We start from the raw sequence: 20,461 nt of genomic DNA on the forward strand, positions 1-20,461 counted from the left end.
TCTCTTTTATGTTTTTTGCACTATAACCTGCACTATTTCTCTCAATAGCCTGGATATATATTTATATATATGTAAATAGTTATATAGTTATCTTTTCTGGAACAAATTGCACTACCCACATTCAGACTGTCCCATTGCACCATTAGTGTTCCGTCAGTTGTGTGTTGTTGTTGTTGTTGTTGTTGTTGTTGTTGTCGTCTTTGTTGTTGTACCGCAGGAGAGGAAGAAAAACCGAAGTCAAATTCCTTGTTTGTATGTACAAACTTGTATGTACAAACTTGGCCAATAAATCTGATTCTGATTCTGATACCATCATCCCACAGACCCTGGTACAGAAGCTCTCCCTCCTCTGTCTGAGTCCCACACTGGGGAACTGGGTCCTGGACTTTTAGACCAACAGACCACAGACTGTCAGAATCCACAACACCATCTCCTCCTCCATCACCCTCAGCACTGGCTCGCCGCAGGGCTGTGTGCTGAGCCCCCTCCTGTTCACCCTCCTGACATATGACTGCTCGGCGAGACACCCCAGCTGTCATATAGTGAAGTTCGCGGACGATACAGCAGTAGTAGGACGCATCACTGACAATGATGAGTACAGAGAGGAGGTGGAACATCTGGAGCAGTGGTGCAGAAACAACAACCTCTGCATCAATGTGAAAAAGACCAAGGAGATGGTGGTGGATTTCAGAAGAGAGAGGCCCCCCCCCACCCCCTGCACATCGGAGGAGCAGCTGTGGAGGTGGTCTCCAGCTTCAGGTACCTGGGTGTGCACATCATCGAGGACCTCGCCTGGAACGCCAACACATTTCATCTGGTCAGGAAGGCCCACCAGCGCCTCTACTTCCTCAGGAAGCTATGGCGCTCTGGCCTTGGAGGCTCAGTCCTGAGGAGCTTCTACCACTGTGCGGTGGAGAGTGTCCTTTGCAGGTGCAAAGCACACTCTCCACGCGGAGGGCCCTCCGCATCATGGAGGACTCCACCCATCCTGCACATAGTCTCTTCCAACCCCTCCCCTCAGGCAGGCGGCTGAGGAGCATCCGGAGCAGGACCACCAGGCTCAGGAACAGCTTCTTCCCTGAAGCTGTAAGACTTCTGAACTCTAGCCCTGCCCTGTAGACCCCCCCCCCCCCCCCCCCCCCGCCCCCTCTTCCCCTCCTCACCACACACTGACAGTCCTGCACGACAACACTGTCTCACTAAGTGCAATACTTGGCCATCATAGGGCAACATGTTCCTATAGGTGCAATACACGGACTACCTCTTTGCACTACCACTACCTCCTACTTGCACATGAGTATTTATGCACGTGCTAACTTCGGCTTCCTTATCTTATTTTTACTTTAATTGTTAATTGTTTAAAATTCACAATGTTTATATATTTCTGCTCTAATGTTTATTCTATTTCTCTAATGTTTATATTTATATTATTGCCCTTATGTTTATATCTCATGCTTGTTCATGTCTTGCTCTGAATGGCTTAAACTGGGACCTGAGTACTAATTTCGTACCATAACATGTAAATGTCCTGGTATGACAATAAAGTTCCTTGATCCTTGATCCTAAACAACCTCTCAGTCAGCACCATGGAGAGAGGCAGAGACGACTGCTGTTCTCTCTACAGTACAAAACAATTATCACTGTTTACACTTTTTATTTTTCTCATATGGTTCCATTTTTTCAGTGTTACTTCAAATTGATGAAATCACAGTTGCACAGTCATCTCTCTATCATCTCTTATTTTCATCCTACACTTTTTTTTCCCAGATCCCAAGTCCAGTTCTCCTGCACTGCAGCCTCGTCTCCACTGACTCTACTGTTGCAGGGTGTGGACAGATATATTCCTCCTTCTGTACAGTTGCTGCAGTTCAGCTGCTACTTTTCACCTACCAGAGTGGAGCTTCAGTGTGATGGTGTAATGCATTCACACATGGTTCACACTGTAAATGTGTGAACCCTGGTCCATTAGTGAATTTGCTGTTGGGTTTATCAGAGGGTTTGTAGAGTTATTATGGTTCTTCCTCTTTGCATCATGATTTTCCACAGACTCTTGTCAGTTACAAAACAAGTAGAAAGTCTGAAAGTGCCAACGTGACTTTCCATCCATCCAGTATCAGGATACAGTTGAGAAAAGATGTGTATTGATTTAAGCTCTGAATCTGACAGCACATTACACAGCTCTCTCTCCACTCTGAGCTGTGACCTCCAGCAGTGGATGATTCACAGTAAAGTTGCAGGCACTCTGTGATACTTGTTCTCTGATGCTAATGACTCTTGGAGCTCTACTTTCCTCTGCTGTTGGTCTCTGTCCTGAATAAAGAGCTCCTCCATCTATTTCTGGTGACTCCATACCAGTGGTTTCCATCACACCAGACTCCCAGCTGATTACCTGTGACTCTGCTGAGAGTGTTTGATTTATGGCTGTTTTTCTGTTGTTGTTCTTCAGCTCTGTGTTGCAGCACTGCAGCTCTCAGCTGGCATGTATAACCCATGAAAGCTCCCCTAAAGACCTCGTTTTAATAACACGTTGCCTCTGACCGAGAGCCAAGTGACTGTAGAGCAGAGCATCACTTTCTGGTTCAGATCCAGTTTAAAGTGTGTTGGTCTCTGTCACTTGACCTTTACTCTACAGAGAGAACTGGATCTCATCATTAATGGAAACAGTCCTAAATATCCTGGCAGAGAGAGAAGTGAGTCTCCATCTTCTCTTTCCACTTCACTTATTCTCCTTTACAGGAGTTCACTCTGCTGTGAACAGAGACACCAGCTGCAGTGTCTGTTCATAGAAGAGTTAGAGGAGGAGGAAAGTGTTCAACCATCTGAAACAACAACAACAAATCAGAAAAAAAACATCCTCTGAGGTGATGGATCATCAGTTAGAAGCTGCAATTAGGAATAAATGTGACAATAAAAACAAATGTGTACAGTGATTGGTGAGATCTGAAAAGACAAAATTAATATCACTGTACTGTCAACTTGTCCAGAAGTTTTCTCTCACAAAAAAAGATGAGAGTTAAGTGGTGGTTTATCTTCATTCAGAAGAAGAATGAAGATAAAGTTTCCTCAAACATGCTGTTTCATTAGCCAGCTGGAAATCAATGTGGTCAAGACAAAATAATTATTTATCAGCACAAAACAAGATGTGAACACAGAGCCAGTTTCTTTCTTCAGACCCACTTGATAGCCAACATGTTGACGCTGAGGAAAACTTCAAATACCTTGGTACAGTTCTGGACTCCATGGTGAGCTTCTCTGAAAATACAGACAATGTTTTCAAAAGATGCTCACAGCAACTTTATTTTCTTAGAAAACTCTGTGGCCTCGGTGTTAGTCTGCTGATTTTAGAACTGATGTTGAAAACTATTGATGAAAGCGTTTTAACTTTTCACCAACACTGAACATTATTCACAACCTCACTGACAAGAAAAACACTTTATACTGAAACACTGACATTGATACAATTATTATTGCTTCATGATGCATCTGCTTCATTGATCTGATGTATTTCTCTGTGAGTCACATTGTACTATAATCTGTGCAGATGTTCCAACTAACATTCAGTATCTTCATCCACAGAAACTCCTCCACTGGCTCACAGAAGACACAGCGACAAAGAGGTGAAGCTCCCATTTACCTGGACACTGAGACACTGATTCACTTCCTCTCCTCAGAGCTGCTGAACTGTACATGGTGTTTAAATCAACTGTCAAACAGCTTTATTTAGCAGACAAATCAGAGCCATAGTGGAGCCGTCTGTAGCAGTTAGTCTGAAGAGTCCTACAGCTCAGCAGCCTGAGGAGCTCAGAGGGAAGAAAGAGAGGCAGAGGAGGAGTTCAGCTGCTTGCTGAAGATGCTTTGACTCCACTAGTAGTTTATAATGGGGTCAAAGGTCATTCTGGAGGGCAGTGACCCTTCAATATGAGACTCAAAAAACCATAGATAGTCTGTTTGTTAAATGATCAGACAGGTGAAAAAAGGCTCCAGCTTTGCTGCTGCCAGGTGGTGAAATGCTTCAAGGTAACTCAGCCTTCCCACAAAACTGGTTTCACTTTGCAGAGAGATTCTTATTAAACCAATGTTTAGAAAAATCAACACATAATATTGACACCAGCAGCCCTTTGATAAACAGCTATTATGTCCAATGGAGCCTCCATATTCAATCTATTCTTCACCAGAAAGAAAATAATTCTGATCATGGTATAATTCTTTATCATTCTTTCATCATCTTTTGTCCCACCAACATAGGTGCAAAGTAGATGTCATTCATTTATCATTCTGCTCTCAGGTGTATAACCACAGATGGTTATTATACAAACAATCAGTTGGCCTCATTCATTGATCCTCTCTGAGGGTGCTACTGCTTTGTTTTTCCTCCACACACCCTCCACAGTGTATTCCTCTCAAATCAGGAAATGTAAACTGTGTAACTAAGCAGCTGTGAGCAAGGTTACCAGTCCACTGTACATGATGACAGTAAAAAAAGAAATAACGCTACTGAATGAACTTATTTCTTCAATATGACAGATGATGCTTGAAAAATATACAGTTGTAGGAAGCAAACAAGAGAAGAAGCTTTTACAAAAACAAGGTTCATGCTGATGCTGATGTGCATTTTCACTTTGCATTCATCAAACACACATTCACAGATGACTACATGAATACATGACTTTATGTGTGTACAGGTCTAGTGGGGGTTTTTTTGTATTCTTTGACAGAGGCACAGGTACTGACATAGGTCTGAGATGATAAGAGAGAGAGAGGTTAGGGCGAGGGAATGCATTATGCCAGAGAGTGTCCTCACAAAGATATAAGTACCAGTATATGTGTGTGAGTGTGTGTGTGTTTGTCCTTTGATGCCTTTGATGTATCAACATTCTACAGTCTGATGTCACAGGCTGCAGTAAGTTGACACACAGCCAGAGACAAGTTCAGAAGTCAAACAGGAGCAGAAACAGTTGGACTGGACAGGACTTGCTCATGATTTAGGAAGAAAGAACCACTCAGATATTTCTGTGCAATTATTGACAAGGAAGGGAGGAGCTACTGCTGTTACAAGGACAAGAGGAAACTACAGGAAAGTCCAGATCACCTCCAAGGTTTTCAGTAAGTCAGTACATGTTAGTAGTTCATGTCAGTGTTTAGTTCATTTAGTGAAATGTTTGTTAACTGGATGTGATATTTAAGCACAAAAGATCACGATGGGCACACACACAAAAAGTAGCTGTTTTAAATATTTCCATCTTACATCTTACTCAATGTTGGACAGGAATGGACCTATAAGTGATCAGACGCAGTAACAGCCTTTATCAGATGATGAGTAGTCAGAGAATTCTCGTCAGGTGGATGAGGTCATTTTTGATTGCTTCTGGTGCTTGGATTTGTAGAGAAATCCAGATGATTATTGTCCTTATTAAACACTGGATTTGTTAGTGGCGTTTTAGCATGTATAAAGAGACTTGTTATATGGATTGGTGTTGCTTACGGCCATACCACCCTGGGCACGCCCGATCTCGCCTGATCTCGGAAGAGTAGAGTAGGGCCTGGTTAGAACCAAGTATTCCCAGGTGTCCCATCCACCTGGGAATACTAGGCACTATAAGCCTTTTATCTCCATTTTTGATTGAGAATAAACAAAAAACATCATCACTAAACTAGTGTGGTTCATCTCCATCTACTGAGGTGGCTTTGTTGATTTGGAATTATATGTCAACTTTTGCAGTCTGTCCACAAAGCGACAATGTTGCTCTGCAGAAGCTCTCTGGCGTTGGTGGGGATGCTGGCGTCTTTGTGTACCACATGGGCCTTTGCTTTCGAGGCAGCTCGACTAGTGGCATTTCACACAGTGTTCCTTTGTTTTTGGCAGAGCAGTGCATGATGGGTGGATCCAACAAAGCGTGTTTGCCGCATGCCGCAGCCTATTTGCAGCAGTGTTTGTATCTTTTCAGCCATAAACATAACAGACAAAGGGGAGCTGATGCTCAAGACACTGAAATGTGGGATTATGCAATGTAGGCACCGTCAGCCAGAGTGCTGTACCTGCTGACCACCACCCACTCTCTTCCAACTGCAGCTCATATTTACCTGGCAGGAGAGATATCATGATCAACAAGGTGGTTCACCCAGGGTGAGGCTCAGCCATTGCACTCCGGCTGTGCTGACCCCTGCCAATTCCCCAAATGTGGGAATTTCGACTGCATAATTTCTAGTAGTGGGGGACTGCGTTTGTGCTCTCCCCTGATTCGTTTCTGACCTTCCTTGATACATTGAAAACCAATGAGTTGAAGCTATTTTTGGCTGGCTTTGCCGTATGGCTGAGCATTTTGAGTTGGTGAAAAGTCAAACATCTTTGTATAGCGGCAGGGAAAAGTACACAGCAGACAGATGGGCGGAGTTGCTAAGTGGCAACAATTGATAAGCTGGCTTGCAAACGGGACACCGCGACAAGTGACAGTTGTACCAAGACCTTGTCAAACACTTGGGCCTCATCGCTTCTCGGCCTTTTGGCTAAGATCAAGTGTAGTATCTGTTCTTATCAGTTTAATATCTGATATGTTCCCTATATGGGGATAACGTATTAAACCCATTTTTAGGAGAGGGAGCTGAAAAGGGAGCTTGCTCCGCTCACTCCACGCATCGACCTGGCATTGCAGTCCTGCCGGGAACGGTGCACTTTTCTCTTGCTTTGTAGAAAATCAAGCTCTGACACACATGTTTAGTTAGGAGTCAAACTTTTACAGTGGCTGAAGGAAAATGCGCCAAAGTTTTTACCAAGTGAATTGTGCACAACCAGTCAGTTGATTTGCTGATATCACCCAGGGAACCCCGCTCAACAACACAGTGCACTTCAGCTACGATTATTGGTCGCGGACTCCCTGAAGACGCCCGATCATTTCCCAGACTTTGTAGTCTCCATGTAAAAGCCAGGCCTGGATTTTTCAGGCCAGGCTGTATACCCAGCTGTGGGCCAGTTGAAGCTGAGTCCCCACATCGTACTCTTTTGCTCTAAGTTGTTTTATCCCCAAAACATTTCTAAGCGTTCAGCTCTTCTTTTTAAAGGGAAAAAACACAGTCACAGTCAAATGCTGGAGACCAGAGAAGTTGAGTCCATAGAGCTTTATTCTTCAATACAGAATTCAAAAGCCTGAGTTTCCTCTGCAGAACAAAGTCATTTTCACCATCTGTACATCATTTTTTATATTGTAAATTGTAGGTGTGTTTCAGAGCAAAGGGCATGTCTGATCATGCCCCCTTTTCCCTTATTTGTTTGTTTTAGGGATGATCCTATTTGTGTCTAAAATTCTCCCTTCCCCCCTTGTATCAAATAACTATGTTTCTAATGGAGGTTTGGCTTCTGTTGGCATCTTTTTTTTTTTTTTTTTTTTAAAGTACTGCACAATGCCTTACATACGACCAGTGGCAGACTGTTGATCAGGTTCAAGGACAGGTCTGGGTAGAACTGGGCCTGTCCCTTTCTATTTCCCTTGGTTTGATTGGTGTGTTTTTATTTGCATGAAAACCTTCGTCAAACTTCTCTTTTTTGCTCCCTTGTTTTGCAGGCCTGAGCTCTACTGGTGTCCCCCTTTTATCTGATGTTAGCCTATTCCTCTTCTTAATGTTACATGCACTGACACCTTCCCTCACTCATCTCCTCATTACAGTTCCATCAGAGTACCATAAGATAAGATAAGATAGACTTTATTCATCCCACAACGGGGAAATTCAATTGTTAAAGCAGCATATAGAAAAAGGTAGAAACGGCAGTAACAGAAAATATAAAAATAACAATATACAATCCAAAAACACAATGGAGAAAAACAAAGGCAAAAGTACTCAGATTATAAATATTATATACTATATACAAAAGGTGCTTGAGTCTTTGTAGAGAAAGTGACTGGTGATACATGTATGTAAACATAAGAACAGAATTATGGCAGTGAAGAGCAGTAGTAATATGTAACATGGTTTCATTATGTGTTGGCATTGTACAACCTCACAACTGTTGGGATGAAGGACCTGCGGTACCTCTCCTTCTTACACCGCGGGTGTAGGAGTCTGGAGCTGAAGGAGCTGCTGAGGGACCCCACAGTGTCATGTAGGGGGTGGGAGGTGTTGTCCATGATGGATGTCAGCTTAGCCAACATCCTTCTCTCCCCTACTTCCTCCACAGAGTCCAGAGGACAGTCCAGGACAGAGCTTGCTCTCCGTATCAGTCTGTTGAGCTTTCCCCTGTCCCTGTCTGTACTGCCCCCTCTCCAGCAGACAACAGCATAAAAAATGGCTGAGGCCATCACAGAGTCATAAAAAGTCCTGAGCAGAGGCCTGCACACTCCGAAGGACCTCAACCTCCTCAGCAGGTGGAGTCGACTCTGTCCCTTCTTGTAGAGGGCATGAGTGTGGTCAGTCCAGTCCAGTTTATTGTTTAGGTGAACACCCAGGAATTTGTAGCTGTCCACCAGCTCGATGTCCAATCCCTGGATGTTCACCGAAGTGAGGTGATGTCCTTTCCTCTGGAAGTTGATGATCATCTCCTTTGTCTTGCTCGTGTTGAGCTGCAGCTGGTTGAGCTCACTCCAGCAGGCAAAGTCCTTGATGACCTTCCTGTATTCCAGGTCATTTCCCTCAGAAACACAGCCAACGACAGCTGTGTCATCCGAGAACTTCTGGATGTGGCAGTGGGTGGTGTTGTAGGTGAAGTCCGAGGTGTACAGTGTGAAGAGGAAGGGGGAGAGCACGGTACCCTGAGGGGCTCCTGTACTGCACAGCACCACATCAGACACACAGTGATGCAGCCTCACATACTGTGGTCTGTCTGTGAGATAGTCTTTTGTCCATGCAGCCAGGCATTGGTCCACTCCCATGTTCTCCATCTTCACACTGAGCAGTGACGGCTGGATTGTATTAAAAGCACTGGAGAAGTCAAAGAACATGACCCTCACAGCACTCCCGCTGTCCTCCAGGTGTAGCAGTGATCTGTGCAGCAGGTAGGTCACTGCGTCGTCCACCCCTATCCCCGTCTGATAAGCAAACTGCAGACAATCTAGTTGTGAGCCCACAATCTCTCGCAGCTGCCTCAGGATGATCCTCTCCATAGTCTTCATTAGATGAGACGTCAGAGCAACAGGCCTGAAGTGGTTTGGCTCCTTTGGACGCGATGTCTTCGGGACCGGAACCACACAGGAGGTTTTCCACAAGGCCGGGACCTTCTCCAGTCTCAGGCTCAAGTTGAACATGTGACTGAACACGCCGCAGAGCTGATCAGCACAGTCCTTCAGGAGTCGAGGGCTGATCCCGTCCGGGCCTGGGGCCTTCCTTGCCTTGATCTTCTTAAGCTGACTCCTCACCTGATTGTCAGTTATGGAGAGGGGGGGTGGGGGGGTGGTTGTAGGTGAATCTCTCAGTGGGGCTGGTGTTCTGATGAGGGGGCAGTCATCAGGTGTTGAGGGTGGCAGGCTGAGGAATGGGGGGGGAGGGGGAGAGGAGGTGGCAGGGGAGGTGAAGGAGGAGGAGGGAGAGGGAGAGGAGGAGGAGGAGGGGAGGGAGGAAGAGGAGGAGGAAGAGGAGGAGGAAGGGGGGGGAGGGGAGGAGGGGAGGAGGAGGAGGACGAAGGGGAGGAGGGGGGGGGAGAGGGAGGAGGAGGAGGAAGAGGAAGGGGAGGAGGAGGAGGAGGGGGGGAGAGGAGGAGGGGGAAGAGGAAGAGGAGGCCAAATCAAATCTGTTGAAAAACAGATTCAGTTGGTCCGCCCAGTCCTTGTCCCCGCCAGCCTGTTCTCTCCCCACTCCCTTCCCATGGCCTGTGATGGTCTGCAGTCCTCTCCAGACCTCTCTGGCGTTGTTCTGCTCCAGGCTCTTCTCCAGTTTCCTCCTGTACTGTTCCTTCCCTTGCCTGATCTTCACCCGAAGATCCTTCTGGACTCTCCTCAGTTCCTCCTTGTCCCCTGAGCTGAAGACCCTCTTCTTCTCATTCAGAAGAGCCTTAATCTCAGGGGTCACCCAGGGTTTGTTGTTGGCAAAACACCGCCCATGCGATTGTAGCAGGATGAGATGTTTCGCCTTGCGTCTCCCAGTGCGGATTTTCGCCGTTTTGTTCACCTCAGCCCTCATTAGCCTCACCACATGAGGGCACTCTCCGAGGCCCACTTCCTGGTCACCTGCTTCCTTCCGCCTTGTCGTCGCTGGCGCAGACGCCGAAAAGCCGGTCCTCCACCGACATGCGCGGCTTGTGGGTCATTCCCAGTGCTGCAAATTAGCCGCAGGTTGCTGCTAGCCTCCACTGTTGCGGAGTAAGCACGCACTCGCTTCTCTCTCCCGCAGGTGATCACACGTAGCCTGATCGGTATGTACGCCTTGGTGCGTTTGATGCATCTAACCTGCATGTACTTGTAGCTGGTTAACCTTATTTCTGTTTTGTTAAATACAGAGAATTATTTGCCAGCTGCTTTGTCCCGCACGGAGCAAGAAATACTGCTGCTTTGCCTGCTTTGCCTTGTTCTGCCTTACTGGGGTGTTCCTGCCGTGCTTCTCTGCTGCGGTTCTGCCGGTCGCTCCAGTGTTGCTGCCGTCGGGTTGCGCAGGTGGACAACGCAATCACCCCCTGCCTACGCGAGTAGGCGGGGTTGCTCTTCATTTAATAGGATAGGATAGGATAGGATAGGAACTTTATTGTCACTTGCACAGAAGTACAGGCGAAATTTCGTTAAGGAGTATAGCCTCCGGGCCGCAGCAAAATGTTTGCGGCGCCACACGCTTTCCTGAAAGTTAATTTGCAAGTTGCAATACATACATTTGACACACAGTCACATCATACATTTTGACTTTGTACACAGTACACGTGGAAACATGCTGGAATTTTTTCATGGACACATAGGAAGGGGAGGGGGGGGGGAGTTACAAAAGATAAGGTGCGGAGGCAGACGGTAGATGGGGGTGGGTAGGGAGGGGAGTGTGTGTGCATCAGTCTATGAGAAGTGTTTGCGATTTGTATGACCTAGACTGCCAGGATGTTTACAGGTCAGTTCATCAGTTGTCCTTGAAGGGAGATACGAACTGCATAGGAATTTGATAGGAGCACAGCTGCAGAGCTATGCTTCTAGGCCGGGAGAGGGGGGGGGGGCGAGGGACAGAAACAATACAGCCAATATGCACAAAGCAATTTTATCGATCCGCGTTGAATTTATCTAGATCAGTAGTCAATCGGACTGGTATCGGTGCTCATCATCCCCTGCAGATGCATGGAGTAGCTTCGACATCTCCTCAAGCTTGACAGACAGTCCCTTCACCGATCTCAACAGGTGTTCGGACTGTCTTCCGATGTTATCACTTCGTCTCTGTTCCTCCTCAGATCGGGCTGAGATGTCACTGATCAGTCCTTCGATCCGAGCCATCTTCTGATGGAATTCCGTCAGCCAAGTATCCATGAACCCGAGGTGCTGTTTTATCTCCGTGCTTAGCGGTAGTGCCAATCTGCCAGCAGTGGTTTTTCCAATTCTCCGATAGATCAGGGCAATACCCAGGCCAATCAGTAGTATCCCTGCTATCAATGTCCAATAGATAAATAGATCCTCCACGTCTTCCAGGGACAGCGCTTCCAGGCATACCAGACGCCAGGAGTCCCAAGCATCTCGGACATACCCCGCAGCGAATGTCCCCTCAGGGCAGAGTGGTTCTCCCGGTGATTCTTTTCTTTGTGGGAAAATTTTGTCCAATGCACTGAGTGACCAGTTAATAAGCTCCATCTCAAAAAATATATATCCCAAGAGTAGCAGAGCAGGGTGCTCAGGAAAGAAAATCACAAAGACGAGACGAGAGACGAGAGAAACAAAAAAGCAAGCCAAGAGACAGTAGGAGCAGTCAGAAACACGTCTGCACTCCTCAGAAGCAGGAAGAATGCCCCCATTTCCTTTGTTGCATTTAGTTAGAATGGGTTTTGGGTTATTGTTTTGATTATTTTGTTTTCTTTATAGCTTTGTTTCTATTAGGTTAGGTTATTTGGTTTATTAAATATTCTGTTTAGCTAGGCCCTGGGCTGGCTTGTTTTCTTTTTTTTCTTCTTCTTTCTTTTCTTGTTTAGTTTTTGACCTTCTGTGATTCAATTAGCCCCGATATTCAGTTGGATTTTGTTTTTTGTTTTTTTTGTTTCTTGACTGTTTGTTTCTTTTGTTAGTGTTTGTATATTGGTCATTTGTTTTCCTGTGTTGGGAGTGACCCCACTAATTTTACTTCCTTGTCCCCTTTTTCAGTGGCTGAGAGCCGGAGGTGGTAGCGGGTGGTGGTTTCCCCCTTTTTCCTGTGTCGTGTGCCTCCCCTGGTCCTGGGTTCCTTTCACTACATGTGCGTGGGTGTGTGTGGCTGTCACGTGTGGCTGGGGTGATAATTTTTGCATATTATTAGGGATCCCTCACCCCTCTCCTCGAGCTGGCCCCCTGGTAAGCCTCAGCCCTGATAGGGTCTCCCCCCTTTCCCTTCACGTCCCCTGTGTGTGAATGGTGTTTTATAGTATTTTAATACTCTGTGTGTGTGTGAATGGTGTTTTATAATGTGTTAGACATACTGAAATTATTTTGAAATAAAGTATATTGATTATTGCTCTGGAACTATGTCTCTGCCCGTTGTAAGATGAACCTGGGTGACTTAGAGTTGGTACAGTTGACTAAAACTATTACCTTGGGCAAAATTCCCAAGGTGGCGTTGTCTGGCTTTGTAGGTTGCTCATAGTTGGGTGTTGTAGTGATCGATACCATCCGCTATCTGCTACCACCCCCTATCATCCTCTTATCTCCCTTCGCTCGCCACACAGTGCATGAGAGATAACACCCATGTTGTACAGCAGTAACAGAAAGAGTGGCGCCCAAGACAGCTACAGGTACTAGATAAGCAGAAACAAATGGATTCTCTCTCCTGAAAGACTACACACATGGGTTAGGACACATTGCACAAAACTAGACACCACAGTTTCTACACAAAACCACTGGCGAGAGCTTCTGAAAAAAGACAAGAAAAAAACACAAGAGGGAGGGGAGGCTGGGATTTAGCACACGGCAAGCCAAGGGAGGCGTACCGCGACGGTGGTAGCTGGGATGACTAGGGTCCTCAGCTGCTCTCTGGGACAGTCCTGTTCTGACTCTTGTTTCTCTTCATAACGCACAAGTTTTTCGCCTTTTACTAAAGACTTCCGTGGAGAGGAACACCAATGAGTTGAAGTTGTTTTTGGCCAGTTTGGCCATATGGCTGAGCCTTTTGAGTTGGTGAAAAGTCAAACATCTTTATAGAGCGCCACAAGTGTGAGCTCCCTTGTCCGACTTTGCTCTTTCTTTGCGGAAGAAATGTGTGCTAGAGATGTTGTCATTTCGCTGGTATACTTTATTTTTAGGCTTTGGTGGGGATGCTGGCATCTTTGAGACAAGAAAAGTGTACCACGTGGGCATTTGCTTTGTTTCCCAAGAGACAGCTCGACTAGTGGCATTTCACAAAGTGTTCCTTTGTTTTTGGCAGAGCAGTGCATGATGGGTGGATCCAACAAAGCGTGTTTGCCGCATGCCGGAGCCTATTTGCAGCAGTGTTTGTATCTTTTCAGCCATAAACATAACAGACAAAGGGGAGCTGATGCTCAAGGCACTGAAATGTGGGATTATGCATTGTAGGCACCATCAGCCAGAGTGCTGTGCCTGGTGACCACCACCCTCTCTCTTCCAACTGCAGCTCATACTTATCTGGCAGGGGAGATACCATGATCAACAAGGTGGTTCACCCAGGGTCAGGCTCAGCCATTGCGCTCCAGCTGTGCTGACCCCTGCCAATTCCCCAAATGTAGGAAGCTCAACAGCATAATTTCTGGTAGTGGGTGACTGCATTCACGTTCTCCCCGATACGTGTGTGTAAAAAAAAAACACAATACGTCAGGAATGCCCATGTGCTAACTTGTTGAAGACTTTCCCTGTTGTGAGGTGGCTTTGTTGATTTGGAGTTATATGTCAACTTTTGCAGTCTGTTCACAAAGCAGCAGTGTTGCTCTGCAGAAGCTCTCTGGCGTACGCTAGTACGCCAGAGAGTGGCATGTTTAGTCATGACAATTACCCGTGTTCCCAGTGGAATTGGGGAAGTGGGCGTGGCCTTTCCATGACAAAATGAAGTGTGAGCTCTCCTGTCCGACTTTGCTGCTTGTTTGTAGAAGAAATGTGTGCTAGATGTTGTTCTAGTGTACTTTATTTTTAGACTTTGGTGGGGAACACCAATGAGTTGAAACTATTTTTGGCCGGCTTTGCTGTATGGCTGAGCCTTTTGAGTTGGTGAAAAGTCAAACATCTTTGTATAGCGCCAGGGAAAAGTACACAGCAGACAGATAGGCGGAGTTGCTAAGTGGCGGCAATTGATAAGCTGGCTTACAAACGGGACACCGCGACAAGTGGCGGTTGTACCAAGAGCTTGATTTGGACGTCAAACGCTTGGGCCTCATTGCTTCTCGGCCTTTTGGCTAAGATCAAGTGTAGTATCTGGTCTTATCAGTTTAATGTCTGATATGTCCCCTATATGGGGATAATGTATTAAACCCATTTTTAGGAGAGGGAGCTTGCTCCGCTCACTCCACGAACGGTGTACTTTTCTCTTGCTTTGTTGAAAATGAAGCGCTGACACAAATGTTTAGTTAGGAGTCAAACTTTTACAGTGGCTGAAGAAAAATCCGCCAAAGTTTTCACCAAGTGAATTGTGCACAACCAGTCAGTTGATTTACTGATATCACCCAGGGAACCCCGCTCAACAACACAGTGCACTTCAGCTACGATGATTGGTCTCCCTGAAGACGCCTGATCATTTCCCAGACTTTGTAGTCTCCATATAAAAGGAGATATTGAAAGTATGGAGCTTCATCTAAGCTCTCTATATTACACACATAATAAAACACCTACAAACCCTTATTATTTTTTACACAGGTGAGTGTGATAGATTGAGATAGATTTGGGGATGATGAGGTTAGGTTATGTGAAGAGACGCAGCACTCTGTATGAGTGCTCCGTGGGGCACGGCATTATGTATTTAAAATCTTTAAAAATCTTCTTATTTATAATCCTATAGAAAGATTCAAATTGCCCTTTAAAAAGAAAAGTTGTTACAGATAAAGATTTAAATACCTTTTTTTTTTTCAAAAAAGATGGGTTTAAAAGGGAACCACAGACACAATCGAAGGTTCACTTACTGCAGACGGTGGCGGTGAACGTACTGTAGACTTTGCAGCTCCCCTTCGCCAACTACTGCAGGGGAGCAGTAGTAGTGGGTGCTGTCTTCAGTCGTGGGGCACAGGGGAGCTTCAAAGTCTTTTCTAGACCTTGTAAAGTCTGCTGCAGTCAGCAGTGCAGGGTAGTGGGCTCCCCAGCAGTAGGATAGAACATTTCATCAAAAATGCCCTGATAATTGGAAAAATTTAATTCCTATCATTTTTTTATTTTCACCATGAGCATCACAAGGCTTCAGTAAAGACACAGATGTATTTTATATGCCCCTACTGTTTATGGTGTACGAGCTGTCACACTTTAAAATACTCCCATCATCTCTGTTCATGACGAAAAGTTCAGAGCTCACTTTAACGTGGCAGTCTATGGGAGGTTTGGTCAGTATGGAGGGGATTTACTTAAAAACTGTGGGTCATGTGACAATGAGAGTAACACTGGGTGAGAGAGGACAACTTTCTATACATTATCATATATAATTTATCCCTGAGGGTTTGTAATTGTGAGAATGAAGAAGTTGAAAGAAGCTTTTAGGGAAAATTTTAATAGATGTCAGACAGAGTGTGGGTGATGTCAGTCACTCCAGCTCTGAACATTTCATATAATACACACCCATTATAAAATCTGAGACAGTGAAAAAAATAAAAAAAATATAACACTTAAACTGTGATTCCATAAAAAGGTAAAAAGGTAGTCTTGTAAACTCTTGGTAAACTTTTGGTAAAGGTAAAGACTTGTGACTTATTTCAGGTTTCAACCATGTTTTTATGTGAAATGTATTTATAACATATATAAATACATTTATATATGCAGATCGGGGGGTGTCTGACCCCCTGACCTGCAGTGTGGGTGTTCCTCAGGGCATGGTGCTTGCGCCTTTCCTCTTCTCCCTCTACACTGCAGACTTCAGACAAAAGACGGCTGTGTCCTGCTCAAGTTCTCTGACGACTCTGCTATCGTCGGCCTGATCAGCGATGACGATGCTGCAGAGTACAGAGGAGTGACGCAGGACTTTGTGGACTGTTGTCGGCCAAACCACCTCCTCATCAACGCAGGGAAGACCAAGGAGATGGTGGTGGATTTCCGCAGACACCGGTCTGCCCCCTCACCGGTGAACATCCAGGGAATGGACATTGAGAGAGTGGACTCTTACAAGTACCTGGGTGTTCACCTAAATCACAAACTGGACTGGACTGACAACACAGATGCACTGTACAGGAAGGGGCAGAGCAGGCTCTACCTCCTGAGGAGACTGCGGTCTTTTGGTGTGCAGGGGACACTCCTAAAGACCTTTTATGACTCTGTGGTGGCTTCAGCCATCTTGTACGGTGCAGTCTGCTGGAGCAGCAGCATAACTGAGAAGGAGAGGAAGAAGCTGGACAAAGTCATCAGGAAGTCCAGCTCTGTCCTGGGCTGTCCTCTGGACTCAGTGCGAGAGGTTGGAGACAGAAGGGTCCTAGCAAAACTGTCATCTATGCTGGACCCCCTGCAGGACGTCCTGTCAGCTCTGCAGAGCAGCTTCAGTGACAGACTGCTCCACCCTTGGTGTGTGAAGGAGAGATTTAGAAGATCTTTCCTTCCTGCTGCTATCAGACTCTATAACGAGCATTGTTAACACACATACTGATTACAGTTCCTGCAACTATCTGTGTAACATCAATGTGCAATAACCCAGTTATTAGTGTGCAATATTTGTGTACTATAGTCACTCAACTCAACAATCTCCATCTCATATTTATTTATGTATGTATGTATGCATCAGAATCAGAATCAGAAAAAACTTTATTAATCCCTGTATGGAAATTCTTTTGTTACTTATACACTCCCAAGTGAAAAATGAAGAAGAATTGAACAAAGAAGATTAAGATATATATATATATATATAATCCAATAATCAAACAGAAAATAATATAAAGTAGAAAAATAGAAAAAAAATAGAAAAAAACATAAAGACATCTTCTTATTTGCTTTATATACATGAGGTATGTGTTTTAACTGTTTCAAAAATGATGTATACACAATATACAGTAGTCTTTTTTTTTTTTTTTTTTTTTTTTTTTTAGAGTTCTGAATTGTATATCTTGATTGCAACAGGCAGGAATGATTTCCTGTGTCGCTCTGTTGTGCAGGAACAATGAGTCTGTTGCTGAACGAGCTTCTGTGACTAATCAGCACATGGTGGAGAGGGTGTGAAGGAGAGTCCAATATTGTCCTAACTTTGGACAACACTCTTCTCTCCAACACTGTATTCAGTGAGTCCAGTTCCTCTCCTACAACATGGCTAGCCTTCTTGATGATCTTATTGAGTCTATTAGTGTCGTTCACCCTCAGGCTGCTGCCCCAGCAGACAACAGCGTACAGGATGGCACTGGCCACTGGCCGTTGTCAGCTTCTCACCCAGTAGAGTCGGCCTGATGGTGTCAAATGCACTGGAGAAGTCAAAAAACATGACCCTCACAGTGCTCGTCGGCTTGTCCAGGTGGGTGTAGACTTGGTTGAGCAGGTAGATGATTGCGTCGTCCACTCCAAGACGGGGCTGATAGGCAAATTGAAGGGGATCCAACAGTGGTTGGACCATAGGTTGGAGCTGCTCCAGGATGAGTCTCTCCAGAGTCTTCATTATGTGTGACGTCAGTGCAACAGGCCTGTAATCCCTGAGGTCGCTGGGACGCGGCGTCTTTGGTACAGGAACAAGGCATGATGTCTTCCACAACATGGGGGCCTATGTATGTATATATATTTTATTTTTTACAGCAGCTTTTTTCTATTTTCTTGTTTCTTAGTTTAGTCTCTTAGTTATTCTACCTTATTTAAATCTTGTTCTGGCCATATTGGCCTCTTACTTATATCTCACTTTCACTTACTGTACTGTACCCCTGCTGTTGCTAAATGCAATTTCCCCACCGAGGGACTAATAAAGGATTCTCTTATCTTATCTTAAACATGTATAACAAAGCAATCAGGCTGTCGAACTACTTTTTGATGTAGTTTGCCTGGTTTTCCTCAAAGCTGCAAGAAGCTGGAATCTGTACAGAAGAAGTGGAATAAGCAGAATAAAACATATGGTGAATAATAAAATATGTCTTGTCAGGCTCTGCACTAAGAAAAACATAATGTGCAAATTAGCTGCAATTCTCCATCACACCACATGATGGAGGTGATTAATCAGCTGATATATCACTTTGGGTTCAGCCTCTGTGAATGAATAAAAAAAGACAAAGTTCAGGTGGAGGATGGAGGAGGTGGAGGAGTCTCAGTGTGTCTGCAGAGACTGTGTAGAAGGACAGAGCAGCAGCAGAGCAGTCCAGATACACTGATGATTCTCTCTCAGATCCAGAGGAACACACAGGGATGATGGTGGACTTGACAGTGGAGCTGTTCTCAGAGCAGTTCAGACTGCAGCACTGAGAGTCTTCTCCACTTCTTCTTGTTCCTCTGTCAGTCACTGCTGGATGAAGCTCTCCTCTCCACTCTACCTCCCAGTAACATGGACCAATCAGAGCCTCTCTACACACAAGCTGCTGCTGCTTCAACCTCTCTGGATCATCAGGACACAGCTCGTCCTCTCTCAACACACACACCGTCCTCTTCACTCTCTCCTCTAGAAAGATCAGTGCCTCCATCTGTTGAGAGAAATCAGTGTTTACAGAGACTCACTTCATCAGCTGTCAGTCACTGATGCAGCACATCCAGTATAAAGCGCAGCAGGGACTTAAGTCCTGTTCAGAGCAGAAGTGGAGCAGCTGTGTAGTGTAGCAGCTTCCTCTCAGCTCTCATGTTAATGTATTGGAGTGAAGACACTGAGCTGGAAGCTCACACACCTGCAGAGACTTTTAGCATCAAGTCTGTTTACTATGAACATTTCACTCAAGTCCACAGTGGAAATAAACTGCTGAGTCATGAAGCTTCATTACTGCACAGTTTAGTGATGGATTCACTGCTGTTACATGTCAACTCATGTTCCATTTAAAGAAAGAGTCTCTATGTGTTGATGAACATCTGATCTGCTTCTGAAATATCAGCTGACAAATAAACATGGAGGCTGTCACTGAAAGTATCTGACACATGGACAGATATACAGATGTGATCACTGGACTTCAGCAGAGGTTCTGCTCTGTATCAGACCACATGCTTCCAAAATGTCATGATGCTTCTCTGAAATCAGAGCCAGTGATTTGCAGGCTGCAGTCAGACTGATCTCAGAGCTGTGACAAAGATCAAACTCATCAATTCTTTAGTGTTGAAATGAGACAACAAACAGTTTCAGATCAGATTTGATGCTATGACACTTTGATGAATGAGGACCACTGTCTCTACACATCTTGTGAGGCTGTCAGCTGTAATTCAGCTCTACTTCCTGTAGAAATGAACACAACAACAACAGTCGTCTTCACATCAACTAAAACGCACAATCACAATCAGGCTTGTGGCTGATCTTATTGGCTGACTGCTGTCTGTCTCTGTTTTTCTGTCCAATCCTGAAGCCTGTCACCATTCTCCTCTCACAGCTTCAATTAGGAAAGCAGCCACTGAGAAGGTTGGAGGTTTACAGGAGACACTGGATCTTTGCTTTGATACGAACTGTGTTTTGGACAATACTGATGAAAGCAGCATGGACTGACTCCAACCCTCTTAGTGACCTCAGAGTCTGCAGTCTACAGTCTGGACTCTTCACAAGATCAGACAGATCTTTCACTCCTGAATCCTGCAGCTTGTTGTGATGTGGATTTTTCAGGCCAGGCGATAGACCCAGTCAAGGGCCAGTTGAAGCTGGGTCCAGGTCCGGCTGAGTCCCCACACCTTAATCTTATTTCTCTTAAGAAAATTTCTAAGAAAAATTTTAAGTTCAAATCTTCTTCAAATCTTCAAATCGTCTTCAGAGAAAAATGCACAGAGTCAATCAGGTGCTGGAGATCAGAGAGGTTGAGTCCAGAAAGCTTTATTCTACAAACACAGAGTCTACAAGCATGAGAAGTCCTGCAGGAGCATCTGAAAGTCTCACAAGATACATCATATTATATACCTGGGGTTGTACTGTAGTGTCAGATTTTGTGCAATATGTTTGTATATTTTTTTCTAAGTGTGCATATCCCATTGTGTTCTGTTTTATGTTCTGCTTATCCTAGACCTGATTCTCTGCTTCTGTATCTCACTCACCCCCTCCCAACTCTATCCCTCACACACACACAGCTCCACTATCTCCTCCACACACACCTCTACTCTGCCACATGCACACTCCTGTA

At 45.1% G+C, this 20,461-nt stretch overlaps 4 non-coding genes and 1 pseudogene across 4 annotated transcripts; all 5 read left to right on the top strand.

Annotated features, from left to right (window-relative positions):
• The first annotated feature begins 6,073 nt into the window (after positions 1 to 6,073).
• On the top strand, positions 6,074 to 6,237 carry LOC121177262. The gene has a single exon (XR_005893203.1). It is a non-coding gene; the product is annotated as a U1 spliceosomal RNA (small nuclear RNA).
• Positions 6,238 to 6,484: 247 nt separating this feature from the next.
• LOC121177279 lies at positions 6,485 to 6,675 on the top strand. Its single transcript, XR_005893206.1, has one exon. It is a non-coding gene; the product is annotated as a U2 spliceosomal RNA (small nuclear RNA).
• A 6,439-nt stretch (positions 6,676 to 13,114) lies between these two features.
• Positions 13,115 to 13,229, top strand: LOC121177313. The gene has a single exon (XR_005893218.1). It is a non-coding gene; the product is annotated as a U5 spliceosomal RNA (small nuclear RNA).
• Positions 13,230 to 13,698: 469 nt separating this feature from the next.
• Positions 13,699 to 13,862, top strand: LOC121177267. Its single transcript, XR_005893204.1, has one exon. It is a non-coding gene; the product is annotated as a U1 spliceosomal RNA (small nuclear RNA).
• A 585-nt stretch (positions 13,863 to 14,447) lies between these two features.
• On the top strand, positions 14,448 to 14,618 carry LOC121177299 (annotated as a pseudogene).
• The last annotated feature ends 5,843 nt before the right edge of the window (positions 14,619 to 20,461 follow it).

The sequence above is a fragment of the Toxotes jaculatrix genome, chromosome 2 (genome assembly GCF_017976425.1).
Source record: "Toxotes jaculatrix isolate fToxJac2 chromosome 2, fToxJac2.pri, whole genome shotgun sequence".
In the NCBI taxonomy this organism is placed as follows: domain Eukaryota; kingdom Metazoa; phylum Chordata; class Actinopteri; family Toxotidae; genus Toxotes; species Toxotes jaculatrix.